We start from the raw sequence: 17,491 nt of genomic DNA, 5'->3' as shown, positions 1-17,491 counted from the left end.
TTAGATTATATTTGACGACAGTATGATTAGACTGTGTGATTTTATTCATTATATTTGATGACTGTTTTTAGTTCTGACTAGTGTTTAGATTATATTTGACGACAGTATGATTAGACTGTGTGATTTTATTCATTATATTTGACGACTGCTGTTTTTACAGTATGATTAGACTGTGTGATTATATTTGATGACTGCTGTTTTTTACAGTATGATTAGATTTTATTTCTGACGGTAGCGTCATTAGATTTTAGTTCTGATTAGATTGTGTGTACAATTTATGAAATAAAAAGAACTAATGAAAACAATTATGCATCATTTTTGCCAACCATTCATCAGAGATGGAGGAGGTAATGAAAAAGGTTTATTTTACACCAGAACATCAGGGTAGTTACGGTGGTGTGGAAAGGTTTAGAACCGGTTTACAACAAGATATTGGGGAGAAAGTTTCATCGGATAAGGCTCGCGATTTTCTCTCAGAACAAGACGCCTATACACTTCACAAACCTGCAAGAGTTCATTTTCCGAGAAATAAGGTTTTTGTCTCAGGGCCGCTAAAACAGTTTCAAGCTGACTTATGCGACATGCAGGCCTTGTCAAAATCAAACGACGGCTTTAATTACCTATTAACCGTCATAGATGTATTTTCAAAGAAAGCCTATGTACGAGCCCTGAAAAACAAATCGGGGAAAGATGTTACAGAAGCTTTTGCTTCAGTTTTGAAAGACAGCGGTGTCCCTAAAAAATTGCAAACGGATTCCGGTAAAGAATTTTTTAATAAGAAATTTGCAGCCCTCATGAAGAAACACGAAATTGTGCATTTTGCCACAGCCAGCAGCGTAAAGGCCAGCGTTGTGGAGAGATTTAACAGGACTCTAAAAGGTAGAATGTGGAGATATTTCACAGCCAAAAACACCCATCGCTACATAGATGTGATTCAAGATTTGGTGAAAGGTTATAATCATAGCTACCACACTTCTATCAAAATGGCCCCCTTTGAAGTTAACACGGAAAATCAATGGCAAGTGTTTCGCAACCTTTACGGGACCACCGCACCGAAGCCTGCAAAGAAAATGAAGTTTAACAGGGGTGACGTTGTGAGAATTTCCAAACTCAGAGGTGTTTTTGATAAAAAATATGAGCAGAGTTTCACGCACGAGCTGTTCACAGTGGACCAGTGTCTTCATCGAGCACCGCCGGTTTATAAACTCAAAGATTTTGATGGGGAAAAAATTGAAGGGTCATTTTATGAACCCGAATTGCAGAAAGTAAACTTATCGACCGAACGATCCTTCCACGTTGAAAAAATTTTAAAGCGCAGAACTTACAGAGGCCAGAAGCAAGTTTTTGTTAAATGGCTTGGCTGGCCTCAAAAATTTTCCAGTTGGATTAAAGCCTCAGACCTGCACGACGTTTAAAAAAACAGATACAATAAAAAAATGGATCTGAGACAAGAGGAGGGTTTTTATATCACATTGCCCTCTAACGCCAGTAACGAAGTGTTTAAAAATAACACGATTGCCAGTTACAGAACCGATCTAGCCCGTCACATCAATCTCAATGGCAGGTGGCAAGTGGGACTGTCTGAAATCACTTACGTGCACTCGTGGTTTAATTTACCGAACGATCGTGCGTTTGTTGAATGGCGACGAGTGAAAGAACCTAAGAAAATCAACAGAGCTCCGATTACTCCCGGATATTATAAAGCTATCCAAACACTTAGAATGGAATGTGAGACTGCTATGAGAAAGATTGATCCTGATTTCTATCTCATTCACAGATTCCCCGATCCCATTCTCAAATATCAGATCGGTGATGAAATAGAATTTAGATTTTTAGCGCCTCTGGCCTATCTGTTAGGTTTCAACGCGGGTGAGTGGTTGACGCCTGAAGGTACTTCAGGCCTCGATGAACCGATCAAATCGGCGCCTCACCCACCCGATTTAACAGGCGGTCTATATCAGTTTTACTGCTACACGGATGTCGTGACCGAGCAGTTGGTCGGGGACGTCTTTGCGCCTTTATTACGTACGGTGAAAGTTGAAGGGACCTTCGGTCACACGGTCACTCATGTGTTTAATCCTGTGGATTACATCAGCGTTTCTACGAATCATATAGAAAGCATTCATATCGAAATAAAATCTGATCAGAATGAGCCGATTCACTTCTTATACGGAAAAACAACGGTGAGGCTTCATTTCAGGCCCGCACATCAGAGAAATACAATAATATAACGCTCGTGAAACAGGGTGAGAGAGTCAGTTACGCTCGTACGTCTTGCAGACATGATTTATCACCTGCAGAGAAACGATCCCAACCGTTTTATCAATTATTACGTCACTCAGGCCGGTCATGGTTTACCAGGTTTTAGCGGTGTTCCTTATATGTACGGACGTGGCTTTGGATCGATATTTTCAAGACTGTTTCGATTCATATCACCTATTGTTAAAAAAGGATTTGCTCTGGCTAAACCGCATCTCAAAAAGGCCGCTACAGGAATCGTGTCAGATGTGTTGACGAGAGCCGTCGGTAAAATCAATGACCCTAATGCCCAAGAGGGGTCAGGTCTCATGGTTCTGTCGAGGCGTGTTCGCAAAAGACCCCCCGGCAGGCGTTTAAAGACATCTACATCACGAAGCGACCGAGGCATCAAAGCTCCAGTTACAAAACGCAAGCAAAAGAGGAAGAAGTCTCGTCAGACGGGCTCTGATATTTTTTAATCATGTCACTGCTCCACAGCAAATCGTCAGAATGTACGCTGAGTGAACTGGATCTCTTCACCGTACCCATGACGCAGTTGTCTATCGAAGATAAGATCTACAGCGAAATTTTACCCATAGCGGCCCTGATGGACGGCGGGCCTGTAGAATTTTTTGTCCCCGGAGATGGAGAAAAATATTTGGATTTAAACGACACTCTTCTATTTTTGCGGGTGAAAATTACAAACGATGACGGCAGCCCGCTAGATGATGGTGCTGCCACCGGTCTGATTAATTACCCGATAAACACGATTTTCTCACAATGTGACGTGGTTCTCGGCGATCGTCTGATTTCACAGTCCAGCGCCACGCACCCCTACAGAGCGATCATCGAAACCCTGCTGAACTTTTCTGAAGCGAGTTTGAATTCTCAATTCAGCGCGGGATTGTTCTTCAAAGACACCGCAGGTGCGCACGATTCCGCCGTTGTAATTAACGGACGCAATTTAGGCCTTAATCAACGAGCGACTTTTACAGAAAACTCCAGAGAAGTGGATCTGATAGGACCCCTGCATTCTGATATATTTTTCTGTGAAAGACTTCTTTTAAATTCTGTCGATCTCAGAATTAAACTGACACGCGCGTGTGATGCTTTTTGCCTGATGGGGGCGCGTGATTCCACCTACAAGCTGAAACTGCTAGGTGCATCGCTTTTTGTGAAGAAAGTTAATATTTCACCCGCCGTACGTTTGGGTCACGAGTCTGCTTTACTAAAAGCAAACGCCATGTACCCGCTCTCACGCGTGACCGTCAAAACTTATTCCATTCCACAAAATTCGAGGATATGTAATCTGGAGAACCTCTTTCTCGGCGCCATTCCTAAATATATCGTTTTAGGATTAGTGGATCACGAAGCTTACACAGGACGTCGAGATCTTTCGCCTTTTAATTTTCGCCACATGAATGTGGAATATCTGGCGTTGTCCAGAGACGGAAAACAGATTCCATCGAAAGCCTTCCAACCTACTTTTTACCAGGGAACATCGGTCAGAGAATTTTATAATCTGTTTACAGCCACTTCAAGACAATTGAAAGATTTGCCTCTATCGATTAATAGGTTGGAATATAAACAGGGGTATACACTCTTTGCCTTTAATCTGAACACAGCGGATGACTCGGAGGCGCTTTCAACCGTTTCCACCGGCAACCTGAGGATGGAGATGCGCTTTGGAGAACCTCTGAGAGCCACGGCTACACTCATTGTGTATGCGTGTTACGACTCCATTCTGGAGATAAACTCAAAGAGAGAGGTATTGGTGGATTATTATTAATGGATAATCACGAATTGGACGGCATATTATCGAGCCTGCTGGGAGATTATTTTGGTGGCGTGTACGCGTCTGATCAGCTGTCTACCGTCCCAAAAAACATTCGACTACCGGCCTACTTTGTGGTAAACACTCATCCTGTCCATTTACCCGGTGAACACTGGTTGGCGCTAGCTGTGGAACAAAATGGCCTCGGAACATTTTTTGACTCTTACGGTCTATCGCCTGAATTTAAATATTACCCTGAAAACATCCTGAATTTTCTAACAGAACGTTGTTCAAGAATACAATATCAGGATCGTCAGCTACAGAGTTTTGCATCCGACCATTGTGGCCAGCATTGTGTTTTTTTCCTGTGTCATAAGGCTTGTGGACTTTCTCTGAAACAAATTCTGTCTAAATATCATAAAAATGTAGATAAAAATGATGCTATGGTTTATCATTTTGTTAAAAAATTTTCAAATTGCATCAAACGTCATGATGTATACTTCACACAGGTGAATTGTACTCTTGAAATGTTTAAAGAATGTCACGGACTGTGAAATTTGTTTTGAATAAAGTTTTATTGAACAAACAAGAGAGTTAAGGTGTAAAGCTGATCCATTTCTTCAAAGTGGGGACATCGCTCCAGCTTGGTGATAAAATGATATTTCTCCTCGGTTTTTTCTTTTTTTTCTTCAAAACACCGTCTTCAGAATCCGGAAGCACAATCCCTCCGTTCCTGAGTTGCGTAATCTGACGTTTCGCTAGCGGATTGGACACGATAGATAAGGGCACATTTTTTTCTACTAGAGTTTTTAGGAAAGGAGTCCAACCCGTCGGTTCTGATTGTGGATGTTTTTTTAACGGGTTGCTGATGCTTTTAATCAAGTCAAGGATGTGCGATCCTTTCTGCACATCGCCTTTATATTTAAATTCCCCCGTCGGAGTCCAGTTTAATCGTGTCATTTTCAGCAGATACTCGGCGTTTTTTCTTCCGCGTACAGGAAGATTCTGTAGCGTTTCATTAATGAGTGTGTCAGCTGCTGTTTCTACAGCTGACGTAGGCTCAGCCGTCACAGTGGGCGGTTCAGTGGGAGGTGCGCTTTCGTGTAATCCGCTTCTCATCAACTTTAAATAACGCTGTAGCAGCGCATTGTATTTTTTAATTTTCTCATACGGCGTTAATCCCGTCTCCTACATAATTAATTTCATTTCAGAGTCAAGATTCTCTTCAGCCACGTCCCGTATCGTAGGTTTAACAAGCTGACGTAATTGTTGGGGGGTCACCATAAACATTTTTTGAGAAGCCATCGTTTATTTCCTTATTAAGCCACCTATCAGTTAGCCGATCAGAGGCGCAGCGGCTGCTAAGAGTATGGGTAGAAATCCGCCTTTCTGGCTGACTAAAAGCTTCTTTTTTTTTAAAAAGGCTAGTTTTGTTATGAGTCAACTGTCTGAGCACCGTTCTGCTTTTAGACAACTTTTGAAATTGACGCGGCGACAGACGTATATTTCCTTTGATCACGTTTAAAGCTATCTCGCACAAAGCCTTCAGAACGTCCTCGGAGCACCCTTTTAAAAACTCCCGACGTTGGCGAGGCTTCATACGTGACAAAGCACGTAGAATCTTGGCGTTGCGTTTTATCCGGGCTGACATGGCTCTGTTTTAGACAAATACACCGCAGTGAGCTGATCCGGAAGTAAACCCGTACGGAGACGGAAAGATTCTGGCGTTTCCGCTTTTAAATCCACAATTAAATAACCGTACGGTTCTGACGTAGCGTCTTGAAAACTCTCCATGAAATATCTTTTTTGGGTAGGATATATTTGATTTGCTAAAACATTGATTTGCAATTTGTCTCGAGGGTTTTTAAACAAAATCAAATAATTGGTGTTTAAGCTGATGGAACGACTATGTTTTCCTTGATGAAAAACATTTTGAGTGATTAAAATGACGCTCATATTTCTGTGATGTCTCAGCTGCGTAAATAATTTTAGCACTCCAGGATGGCTGGACGTTTGAGACATCATGTCATCCAAGATCACCAAGTGGTTATGACCCGATGGAAATAAATCATCATCCTCGAATGAAAGCGGGAGACCTTGAACGAATCGAATACTTTTATTACAAAGATCATCATACATAGGTTGATAAGATGTAAAAAACCACACGATGTTTTCTGGCATTTCAGTTAAACATTGCATACAATTTTCCAAAATACTTTTTACAAAAAAGGTTTTTCCACAGCCTGACGGACCAGCAATTTGTGCACTGAATGGCAATTTTAGTCTAGCGTCAAAATCAGTTTCCATTTTTAATACCCAAATGGTTCTGTACTGCCGTCAGCAAATAACCTCCGCTTATCAAAAATCACACGAAACCTTTTCACAAATGAAACATTCGAGAGAGTGAGACCTTTTTTATCCCTCTTGACAATCTCCTGCCGAGTTTGCAAAAATCTTCCCCTTTCTCCAGACACGTACCCCTCAACCAGCAGCGCTAAGCTGTCAAAATTGATGTGATCAGATGAAATGAATGACTGTGTGATACCCTTAGCCTTTAGCACCACCTGCTGGCGGTCCCGGGTTTTGTAAGCATACGTTTTTGGACCGGATGAAGCAAATTCTGTGATGGAATCGCCGTGCAGTTCATCGGTTAAATCCCCCAGCAGCGGTCCTGTTGGTAAAACACACTCATTCTCTTTGACAGAATAAATTATAGAATCTGTATCGTAATAAATGAAGCGATTTCCCAGTTTGTTCAACGCATTTAATAATTTCAATCTGGCATAAGTTGTGGTGAAAGCGGCGATAAATATGTTGTTGCTTCTGCCAGGTGTCGTTAGGCATTTTTCTGTCAAACTGTGCTGCACCAGAACGGCTCCTGAAGTGACAAAGCTGAAGAATTTAACTTTGTGTTTCCCTGAAAACAGAATGTCAAAAAATTCATCAGGTTTTTGAACAAATGTGGTTTGTACAAGATCATCTCTTTGACCAAACTTTCCCCAGAGTGAATTGAGACATAATTTTGAAATGGCACTCTTAGCAGGATTGTGCTGAATCTTAGACTCATCTAATTGTATTCCCTGATGAAGTTGGTAGTCCTGAATGTATTTTCTTTTCGAGTCATCGTCAATCAATCCTTCAGGAAAACCAGACGCTTGTTGTTTCTGCTTCAAAAACGTGTTAATGTAACCTGCGAACACATCTTTACTGCTTTTCTCAAAATCCCAGACTTCAATCATTTTCACCAGACGGTAACCTGACTCCAAAGCGTAATTGAACTCTACACTCACCCAAACCCCCGTCAAAGCACGTTGAGACGCGCTGTGTGAACAAGAATCAGATTGATTATTCATTTCAGCGCATGTGCGACATAGTGTAAAAACAAGTTTACCTTTGGATGTTTTAAAAGGCAGAACAGGGAAAAACAGTTTTCTGGGTGGCAAAACGACAGCTTTAATCAAGCCAAAATAGTGACTTGGATCTCTGAAATTTTTAACATGAATTTTGGGATGGCCTATGGGGTAAGTCTGTGTGGCGTTTACATAAGGGTACAGGCTCGTAAAATCCACATAGTGGATTTTTTCACCGCTCTGAGCCGACTGCCTCAGCCGAACCGGACAAGTTCTGCCTCCATACAGGGCTTCACGAGGTGAGAGAGGAGCTGGCGGTGGGTCAAATCTTGAGACAAACTGTTTCACGTCCGGATCAGTTTTTACCATCTCCTGCCAATCATGTTCCCAAATGACATTCATTTTTAATCGATGCACAGTTTCCAACGACTGAAGCTTTTCGACGGTTTTGTCATAAATTTCACCAAAAGTGATTTTTCTCAGAGGACATATGGATGACTGTAAGAAACATTTTGGACAGCCGTGGAAAAAACAACCCATATACTCAAACCCTTGTTCGACGCCTGAAATCACAGCATATCCGTCGAGATAAAAATCTCCCACTTTATACTCCCCCAAAGGCGTTAAAGCGTGTTGAATGTCTACATTTTGACTGCGTGAAACCCATTCCAGCCACACGATGCTTGAACTTGAAAATGGTTTTTGTTGCGGTCGATAGCCGAGCGGACAAGGAATGGCTAATGTGTCTGGTTTTAGGAATTTTGATCTAAACACGCGCATGCAAGCTGAAGCGATCGTGACAGATTTCAGCGGGTCGATACCTGTTTCATTAAAAAACTCCTCTCTGAAAATACCGCATGCTTTACGCAGAATTTCTACATCGTTTCTACAATAAAACACGGCCTCCTTTCTGAAATCAAACAGCTGCTGTTTAGACACATCGGTGTACCATTCTAAAAATATTTTTTTATGCTCCGGAGACATTTGTTCAAACCCATAATGGCTGACATCTGGATAAGGCCCTTTATAATTCAGATGTTCAAGCGATGAAAATCTGTGAGGAAAATAACCTTTAGTTTTACCTGTAAAGCCCAAAGCAGCTGGAAGGTTAGCTAATTTCATCATGAGAAAACTTAAGGAATCAATGAATCTCAACCCGAAATCTGGATCGTGAAAACTCAGGATTTTACAGCCTTGCATGAGTATATTTTTGGGAACAATTTTTAATTGACACATAGCTCTCAAAATTATATAAGCATCAAATCCGCGCGCATTGTGTGCAACAAATGTATAATTGCTGAATTTAGGACGACGCATCTGCATAATAAAATCTTTAATGCAATCTAAACCATATTTCTCCCAAACGTCGCCTGAATCGGATTTTGCACAGATTAAAAAAGGTGTATGCACACCGTTCTGATCCGTAAACGTTTCAGTGTCGTAATAAATAACCTTTTCCGTTAAACCGTCATCTTTTTTTTCAAGCTGAATAAAACAGCGATGATCATCCGTGACCACCGACTGTTTGCAAACGATGCATTTGGTCGCTGAGCAAACGTGCTGTGAGCCATTTCCACCCATGGCGATGTAATAAGTTTGTTTACAAATGGTGCATTTTTTAAACATTTCGCAAGGAGAAACTAACCTGTTTGCTTGAGGCCTTAAAATAGGTGTTTTGTGAGTTTGAAAACATATCACATTTTGGCATATTCGATTACAATCAGAACATGTGATGAGAGACGTTTCTGTCCGTTTGCATAAATCGGTATTACACACGCGACAGAACCATTTACAATGATGTCCGTTCATGTTATTATAAGCGGAAAAGCACCATGAACAAAAATATTTGGCTCCTAAGAAACCTTTAATATTTTTTATGCCGTAATAATGTTGATTCATTAGCAAAATGAACAACGGATTTGATCGATCGCTAAAATCTGTTTCAAATTTAGAAATGATTCTGTCGGATCTGTAAAAAATGATTATTTTTCTTTGAACAATATTTTCAAATCGAATCACGTCGCTAAATGAAACGGTTGATTGCTCCTGAAGCCCTGCCTGTTGATGAATATTTTTAGCCACATTCAATAATTCTGTATCTCTCGCTGAGGGATTTAACAGTCCGGCTATGCTTAGCGCAAAACACAACGGCTGATTGGCCTCTGGATGCAGGAGAAGGGGGAGGAGGAGGAGGAGGTGTGGGCGGAGATATTGAAGCGGCTGTCAGATGTTGTTCTGAAAGTATAAAAAACAACGGTAAATGTGAACGAGTCATCTTTGACTTATTAATCAGTTGTTTTTTTTTATCGTTACCATCCGTCTGCGCATGAGAAGGGGTTGGAGGTGGTGGGGGCTGAGATATTGGGGGTGCGTAGGCCGTCGGCCGTTGCTCTGGAGAATAAAAACGATAAATATGAACGACACATCTCTGACTTATTAATCGCTATTTTGTAATCACTTACCAGCTTCGAGGATCGTCTGTGGCGTGATGGTCCTGTAACGAACAGCTTTCACGTTCGCATTCGCGTGTGATCTGACGGTATGGCTGGGCTGATACAAATGTAAGACGGTTCGGCTGGTGGATGGAGGCGTGGTTGGGTAAAAGTTATCACTTCCGGGGTAAGGTTGAACCCCCTCCTTTTCTGTAAAATGAGATATTTCTCAGCTGAAGAAAAGAACGTTACGTATATATTTATAAAATCCACTCACTCAGATTCTCGACCGCACGATTAATTTTAGACAAATCATAGAGAGGGACCGGAGTTTTACAAGTTAATTCCTCAATAGGAATTTCTTCCCACTCGCCGTCCGATATGACAATAGCGTCTGAAAATAAAGATGTTAAACCAGAAAGAGAAAAAAAGATTTGCGTCTTAAGTTAAAAACTTACCCGTCATCTTAGCTTGTTACACCTCAAATCACGACTCCGAAAATGCGGTTTTACATTTTATACAGCTGTTTAAAAAAATCTTGAATAGAAAACGGTTGCGATTGGTCGAAAAAAAAATGTTTATAAACAATACATAGTCATTTGCTTTGTTGTATAGGTAGACAAATGTCTGAATGGGTGTTTAGAGTTGTGTGTGTGTGTGTGTGTGTGTGTGTGTGTGTGTGTGTGTGTGTGTGCGTGTGCGTGTGTGTGTGTGCGTGTGTGTGTGTGTGTGTGTGTGTGTGTGTGTGTGTGTGTGTGTGTGTGTGCGTGCAGATCCAAAAAAATAATACCGGACCGGTTTTGTACCGGACATTTCTTCCTGAAATCGCTTATGAAAAATCTGTTGCGCTGTCAAGCCAATCTCATCATGTCTCAATTCGAACGTTGTTTTTAGCAGAGGAAGGCTATATTCAAAACACGTATCCATCGGTTCTTCTTCTTCGCTCGTGTGTAAATCCGTTTACGACATGCATGTGCCTTAGTTTAACTATTCTGAGAGGTATGACATTAAAGGTTTGACCAGAGGTACGTCTGCTCTGAGACTTTACTAATCCACCCCTCCCAAAAAACGAACCTCATAAACAGCTTGTTATTTATTTCAGCTGTTATAGGTCCTACAAAAAGGATCAAATCTTTTCTTTGAGGCAGGAAGCAATGTGTGTGTGTGTGTGTGTGTGTGTGTGTGTGTGTGTGTGTGTGTGTGTGTGTGTGTGTGTGTGTGTGTGTGTGTGTGTGTGTGTGTGTGTGTGTGTGTGTGTGTGTGTGTGTGACAGTGAAAACAAAATGTGACACTAAAGGCAGGAGGCGATGGTTAAGCTTTCACTGCTGATGATGACGAACCAAAGATGCTGTTCACCTAAATAGCTCTTTGAAACAATAGCAAGTCATTTGCTTTTGTGAATTGTTTCCATGCCGACTAGGTTAGAATGAACCAAATCTTTGTTTAAAACTTCCCCGCCACCTGCAAAAAAAAAAGGAAGTCATTTGCTTTGTCAGAAGTCGCTGGCCGTGTAAAATTGTTTAGAATGAACTTTAAGAAAGCTCAACAGATCTTTGTTGAACCAACTTCCCGCCACTCTTTCAATTCAGCCCACCTGCAAAACAATACAGTCATTTGCTTTGTGAGTTGTCGACTAAAAGCGTCACACTGAGGTAAGGATCAACTTTTATTCTTATAGGCTTGAGTATGCAGGGTGCTTTACAATAGAACCATAAATGGTTTAGGATGGCAAACCATTGCTTTTCTGAAGTGAGAGAAATGTATGAATGGTGTTTAGAGTTGGTAACAGAGAGAGTCAGACATTTTCTGAAAGGGGAAAGTGCTTTAAATGTGTGTGTGTGTGTGTGTGTGTGTGTGTGTGTGTGTGTGTGTGTGTGTGTGTGTGTGTGTGTGTGTGTGTGTGTGTGTGTGTGTGGGCTTACAGCCATTAATTTGATGTGCTGCTGGACAGAGAGTTTTACACAATAGTTTTAGTTCTGGTCAAAAAGTGTCAGTGAGCTGCATGTAAATATTTACACATTTAAACACAAAGTTTAAGACTGAACATACGAAATCCAACGTGAACATCTGCCAGATGGCTGAGTAAATCAAAGAGAGTATTAATGACATAGACAATGTGTCACTCTGAAGAGTTTGTGTGTGTTCAGTAAAAGGCTGCAAAAGTTCTTGCATTGACTTCAGCTTCTGTCACTCACTCGAGAGCAAGCAGACCATCCCATCTTGTCTGCTACTCCAAAAACAGATTCTTTAACTTTGAGGAGACGTACAACCATTTCATAAGTACTTGACCAGCGTGTGGGGCTGTCATTCACAGCAGTTAGGCCGCACTCATCCACTGTCAGTGAGCCATGTCATGTTAGGTATAAAAAGTCCCACGAGGTTAGACTGATATAGTGTGCCAGTAAGGGCTGGTAAATGCATTATAAGGGCTGCAGCGTCATCTTGGTGCTTCATGCATCTCCTCGTGGTTCATCATTTTTTCTTAGAGCTCGACTTTTCACCATTCGGACAGATCTGAGCTTTTAAAGAGTTATACACAATAGGATTACACTCAGAAGGGAGGGGGGCTGTGGGAACCGCTGGGTAACACAATAAGAAATTTCACACGCCATTACACACATTAGCCTATGACGTGGGGAATCATGGACATCTGGACACGTTCAACAATACGCCATTGATGATGCGGCGTGGGGGGTCTAGGCCATCTGGACAATTAACAATACACATGTCCATTTGATTAATGATACGGAAGGGGGGGCAAAGATTGAACAATACACCTGTCCATTTGATTAATGATAGGAAAGGGGGGCAAGGTCAAGGGTCAAATGAACAATAGGACTGAAAGGTCAAAGAACAATAGACCTGTCAAAATGTTTGACGAAAGGTATCTTATAATTCTCTCTGATGTGCAATGCACACCATTGCAATATTCCAATTGTGAATTTGCTGAAGTTTAGCTCTTCAGTGTACAGCTTCTTCAGTTTAAACAATGTCTTGCAACTTTCTAGAAAGATAACGCCAACAAACATTTGAATTTTTGAAAACTTTAGTATATGTGTTGTTCACAGTAGGGGTGTAGCTCAGTTGGAGACCATTTGACTGCAGATCAAGAGGTCTCCAGTTCAAATCTGGATGCCCCCTTTACATCTCTGCCAAGTCAGTATTGTTCACTTGCTATTGCTTTTAATTTTGTAAGGTGTATACTGAAAAACCAGACTCGTGTTTTTTTGCCAACCATTGTCCAAAATACTTTTTCTTGGAAGCAAACCTGAAAAAATCAGGTTGCTTTCTTCATTCCTTAATAATGGGGGTGTAGTTCAGCAGTAGTGCAATTGACTGCAGATCAAGAGGTCTCCAGTTCAATTCTAGAATACCACGTATGTATATCACTGCTACATCAGTGTTGTTCAGTTACTGTTGCTTTAAATTTAGTAAGGTGTATACTGAAAAACATGACTCATATTTCTTTCTAGCTATTGTCAAAAATTATTTTTCATGCCCCCTAACATGGAAAAACCAGGTTAATGTCATTAGCTTTCTAAAGTAGGGGGTATAGCTCAGTGGTAGAGCATTTGCCTGCAGATCAAGAGGTCTTCAGTTCAACTCTGGATGCCCCCTTCTGTAATTCGCTTCTAAGTCAATGTTGTTTATTTACAATAGCTTTGAATTTAGTAAGGTATATGCTGAAAAACAAGACTCTTGTTTCTTTTTAACTATTGTCAATATTTAGTTTTCATGTAACCAAACCTGAAAAAACAGGTTGATTTTTTTCAGTATTTCCAAGTTAGGGGTTATAGCTCAGTGGTATAGCATTTGACTGCAGATCAAGAGGTCTCCAGTTCAACTCTGGATGACCCCTCCATGGTCCTCCCCCATGTCATAATTTGTCGGTTTCTGCTTTGTCATCACTGACTGTGTAGCAGGGTTTTCGTGTTCAACTCTGGATGTCTTTTTTATTCCCCACTGCCATCTATCTGTCCACATAAAAGAGAAGTGCAATGCACACCATTACAATATTCCAATTGTGAATTTGCTGAAGTTTAGCTCTTCAGTGTACAGCTTCTTCAGTTTAAAAAATGCCTTGCAACTTTCTAGAAAGATAACGCCAACAAACATTTGAATTTCTGAAAACTTTAGTATATGTGTTGTTCACAGTAGGGGTGTAGCTAAATTGGAGACCATTTGACTGCAGATCAAGAGGTCTACAGTTCAAATCTGGATGTCCCCTTTACATCTCTGCCAAGTCTGTATTGTTCACTTGCTATTGCTTTTAATTTTGTAAGGTGTATACTGAAAAACCAGACTCGTGTTTTTTTGCCAACCGTTGTCCAAAAGACTTTTACTTGGAAGCAAACCTGAAAAAAATCAGGTTGCTTTCTTCATTCCTTAATAATGGGGGTGTAGTTCAGCAGTAGTACAATTGACTGCAGATCAAGAGGTCTCCAGTTCAAGTCTAGAATACCATGTAAGTATATCACTGCTAAATTAGTTGTTGTTCAGTTACTGTTGCTTTAAATTTAGTTAAGCATCTACTGAAAAAACATGACTCGTGTTTCTTTGTAACTATCTGCCCCCTAACATGGAAAAACCAGGTTAATGTCATCAGTTTTCTAAAGTAGGGGGTATTGCTCAGTGGTCAAGCATTTGACTGCAGATCAAGAGGTCTCCTGTTCAACTCTGGATGCCCCCTTCTGTATATCGCTGCTAAGTCAATGTTGTTCATTTACAATTGCTGTGAATTTAATAAGGTATATGCTGAAAAACAAGACTCTTGTTTGTTTTTAACTATTGTCAATATTTAGTTTTCATGTAACCAAACCTGAAAAAAACAGGTTGATTTTTTCAGTATTTCCAAGTTAGGCGGTATAGCTAAGTGGTAGAGCATTTGACTGCAGATCAAGAGGTCTCCAGTTCACCTCTGGATGCCCCCTCCATGGTCCTCCCCCATGTCATAATTTGTCAGTTTCTGCTTGTTCATCACGGACTGTGTAGCAGGGTTCTCCTGTTCAACTCTGGATCTCTGTTTTATTCCCCACTGCCATCTATCTGTCCACATAAAAGAGAAGTGCAATGCACACCTTTGCGATATTCCAATTGTGAATTTGCTGAAGTTTAGCTCTTCAGTGTACAGCTTCTTCAGTTTAAACAACGTCTTGCAACTTTCTAGAAAGATAACGCCAACAAACATTTGAATTTTTCAAACCTTGAGTGTATGTGTCGTTCACAGTAGGGGGTGTAGCTCAGTGGTAGAGCATTTGACTGCAGATCAAGAGGTCTCCAGTTCAATTCTGGATACCCCCTTCTTTACATCTCTGACAAGTCAGTATTGTTCACTTGCTATTGCTTTTAATTTTGTAAGGTGTCTACTGAAAAACCAGACTCGTGTTTTTTTGCCAACCATCGTCCAAAATACTTTTTCTTGGAAGCAAACCTGAAAAAATCTGGTTGCTTTCTTCATTTCTTAATAATGGGGGTGTAGTTCAGCAGTAGTGCAATTGACTGCAGATCAAGAGGTCTCCGGTTCAATTCTAGAATACCACGTATGTATATCACTGCTACATCAGTGTTGTTCAGTTACTGTTGCTTTAAATTTAGTAAGGTGTATACTGAAAAACATGACTCATGTTTCTTTCTAGCTATTGTCAAAAATTATTTTTCATGCCCCCTAACATGGAAAAACCAGGTTAATGTCATCTGTTCTCTAAAGTAGGGGGTATAGCTCAGTGGTAGAGCATTTGACTGCAGATCAAGAGGTCTCCAGTTCAACTCTGGATGCCCCCTTCTGTATTTCGCTTCTAAGTCAATGTTGTTCATTTACAATTGCTTTGAATTTAGTAAGGTATATGCTGAAAAACATGACTCATGTTTCTTTCTAGCTATTGTCAAAAATTATTTTTCATGCCCCCTAACATGGAAAAACCAGGTTAATGTCATCTGTTCTCTAAAGTAGGGGGTATAGATCAGTGGTAGAGCTTTTGACTGCAGATCAAGAGGTCTCCAGTTCAACTCTGGATGCCCCCTTCTGTATTTCGCTTCTAATTCAATGTTGTTCATTTACAATTGCTTTGAATTTAGTAAGGTATATGCTGAAATCAAGACTCTTGTTTCTTTTTAACTATTGTCAATATTTAGTTTTCATGTAACCAAACCTGAAAAAAATAGGTTGATTTTTTCAGTATTTCCAAGTTAGGGTGTATAGCTCAGTGGTAGAGCATTTGACTGCAGATCAAGAGGTCTCCAGTTCAACTCTGGATGCCCCCTTCTGTATTTCGCTTCTAAGTCAATGTTGTTCATTTACAATTGCTTTGAATTTAGTAAGGTATATGCTGAAAAACAAGACTCTTGTTTCTTTTTAACTATTGTCAATATTTAGTTTTCATGTAACCAAACCTGAAAAAAAAAACAGGTTGATTTTTTCAGTATTTCCAAGTTAGGGGTATAGCTCAGTGGTAGAGCATTTGACTGCAGATCAAGAGGTCTCCAGTTCAACTCTGGATGCCCCCTTCCATGTTCCTCCCCCATGTCATAACTTCGCAGTCTCTGCTTCCTTATTATTGAGTGTGTAGCAGGGTTCTCCTGATCAACTCTGGATGTCTGTTTTATTCCCCACTGCCATCTATCTGTCCACATAAAAGAGAAGTGCAATGCACACCATTGCAATATTCCATTTGTGAATTTGCTGAAGTTTAGCTCTTCAGTGTACAGCTTCTTCAGTTTAAAAAATTTCTTGCAACTTTCTAGAAAGATAACATCAACAAACGTTTGAATTTTTGAAAACTTGAGTATATCTGTTGTTCACAGTTGGGGGTGTAGCTCAGTTGGAGACCATTTGACTGCAGATCAAGAGGTCTCCAGTTCAAATCTGGATGCCCCCTTTACATCTCTGCCAAGTCAGTATTGTTCACTTGCTATTGCTTTTAATTTTGTAAGGTGTATACTGAATAACCAGACTCGTGTTTTTTTGCCAACCGTTGTCCAAAAGACTTTTACTTGGAAGCAAACCTGAAAAAAATCTGGTTGCTTTCTTCATTCCTTAATAATGGGGGTGTAGTTCAGCAGTAGTACAATTGACTGCAGATCAAGAGGTCTCCAGTTCAAGTCTAGAATACCACGTAAGTATATCACTGCTAAATTAGTTGTTGTTCAGTTAATGTTGCTTTAAATTTAGTTAAGCATCTACTGAAAAAACATGACTCGTGTTTCTTTGTAACTATCTGCCCCCAACATGGAAAAACCAGGTTAATGTCATCAGTTTTCTAAAGTAGGGGGTATTGCTCAGTGGTAAAGCATTAGACTGCAGATCAAGAGGTCTCCTGTTCAACTCTGGATGCCCCCTTCTGTATATCGCTGCTAAGTCAATGTTGATCATTTACAATTGCTGTGAATTTAGTAAGGTATATGCTGAAAAACAAGACTCTTGTTTCTTTTTAGCTATTGTCAATATTTAGTTTTCATGTAACCAAACCTGAAAAAAACAGGTTGATTTTTTCAGTATTTCCAAGTTAGGCGGTATAGCTCAGTGGTAGAGCATTTGACTGCAGATCAAGAGGTCTCCAGTTCAACTCTGGATGCCCCCTCCATGGTCCTCCCCCATGTCATAATTTGTCAGTTTCTGCTTGTTCATCACTGACTGTGTAGCAGGGTTCTCCTGTTCAACTCTGGATCTCAGTTTTATTCCCCACTGCCATCAGGGCTGG

At 40.6% G+C, this 17,491-nt stretch overlaps 8 non-coding genes across 8 annotated transcripts; all 8 read left to right on the top strand.

Annotated features, from left to right (window-relative positions):
- The first annotated feature begins 13,340 nt into the window (after positions 1 to 13,340).
- trnac-gca (transfer RNA cysteine (anticodon GCA)) lies at positions 13,341 to 13,412 on the top strand. Its single transcript has one exon. It is a non-coding gene; the product is annotated as a tRNA-Cys (tRNA).
- Positions 13,413 to 13,581: 169 nt separating this feature from the next.
- Positions 13,582 to 13,653, top strand: trnac-gca (transfer RNA cysteine (anticodon GCA)). The gene has a single exon. It is a non-coding gene; the product is annotated as a tRNA-Cys (tRNA).
- Positions 13,654 to 15,023: 1,370 nt separating this feature from the next.
- On the top strand, positions 15,024 to 15,095 carry trnac-gca (transfer RNA cysteine (anticodon GCA)). The gene has a single exon. It is a non-coding gene; the product is annotated as a tRNA-Cys (tRNA).
- Positions 15,096 to 15,503: 408 nt separating this feature from the next.
- Positions 15,504 to 15,575, top strand: trnac-gca (transfer RNA cysteine (anticodon GCA)). The gene has a single exon. It is a non-coding gene; the product is annotated as a tRNA-Cys (tRNA).
- Positions 15,576 to 15,743: 168 nt separating this feature from the next.
- On the top strand, positions 15,744 to 15,815 carry trnac-gca (transfer RNA cysteine (anticodon GCA)). The gene has a single exon. It is a non-coding gene; the product is annotated as a tRNA-Cys (tRNA).
- A 168-nt stretch (positions 15,816 to 15,983) lies between these two features.
- trnac-gca (transfer RNA cysteine (anticodon GCA)) lies at positions 15,984 to 16,055 on the top strand. Its single transcript has one exon. It is a non-coding gene; the product is annotated as a tRNA-Cys (tRNA).
- A 171-nt stretch (positions 16,056 to 16,226) lies between these two features.
- On the top strand, positions 16,227 to 16,298 carry trnac-gca (transfer RNA cysteine (anticodon GCA)). Its single transcript has one exon. It is a non-coding gene; the product is annotated as a tRNA-Cys (tRNA).
- A 1,001-nt stretch (positions 16,299 to 17,299) lies between these two features.
- trnac-gca (transfer RNA cysteine (anticodon GCA)) lies at positions 17,300 to 17,371 on the top strand. Its single transcript has one exon. It is a non-coding gene; the product is annotated as a tRNA-Cys (tRNA).
- Positions 17,372 to 17,491: the final 120 nt, after the last annotated feature.

Source organism: Nothobranchius furzeri, chromosome 9 (assembly GCF_043380555.1).
Source record: "Nothobranchius furzeri strain GRZ-AD chromosome 9, NfurGRZ-RIMD1, whole genome shotgun sequence".
Taxonomy (NCBI): Eukaryota; Metazoa; Chordata; class Actinopteri; order Cyprinodontiformes; family Nothobranchiidae; genus Nothobranchius; species Nothobranchius furzeri.
The sequence above is the reverse complement of the archived record's forward strand: the minus strand, read 5'-3'. Positions and strand labels throughout refer to the sequence as shown.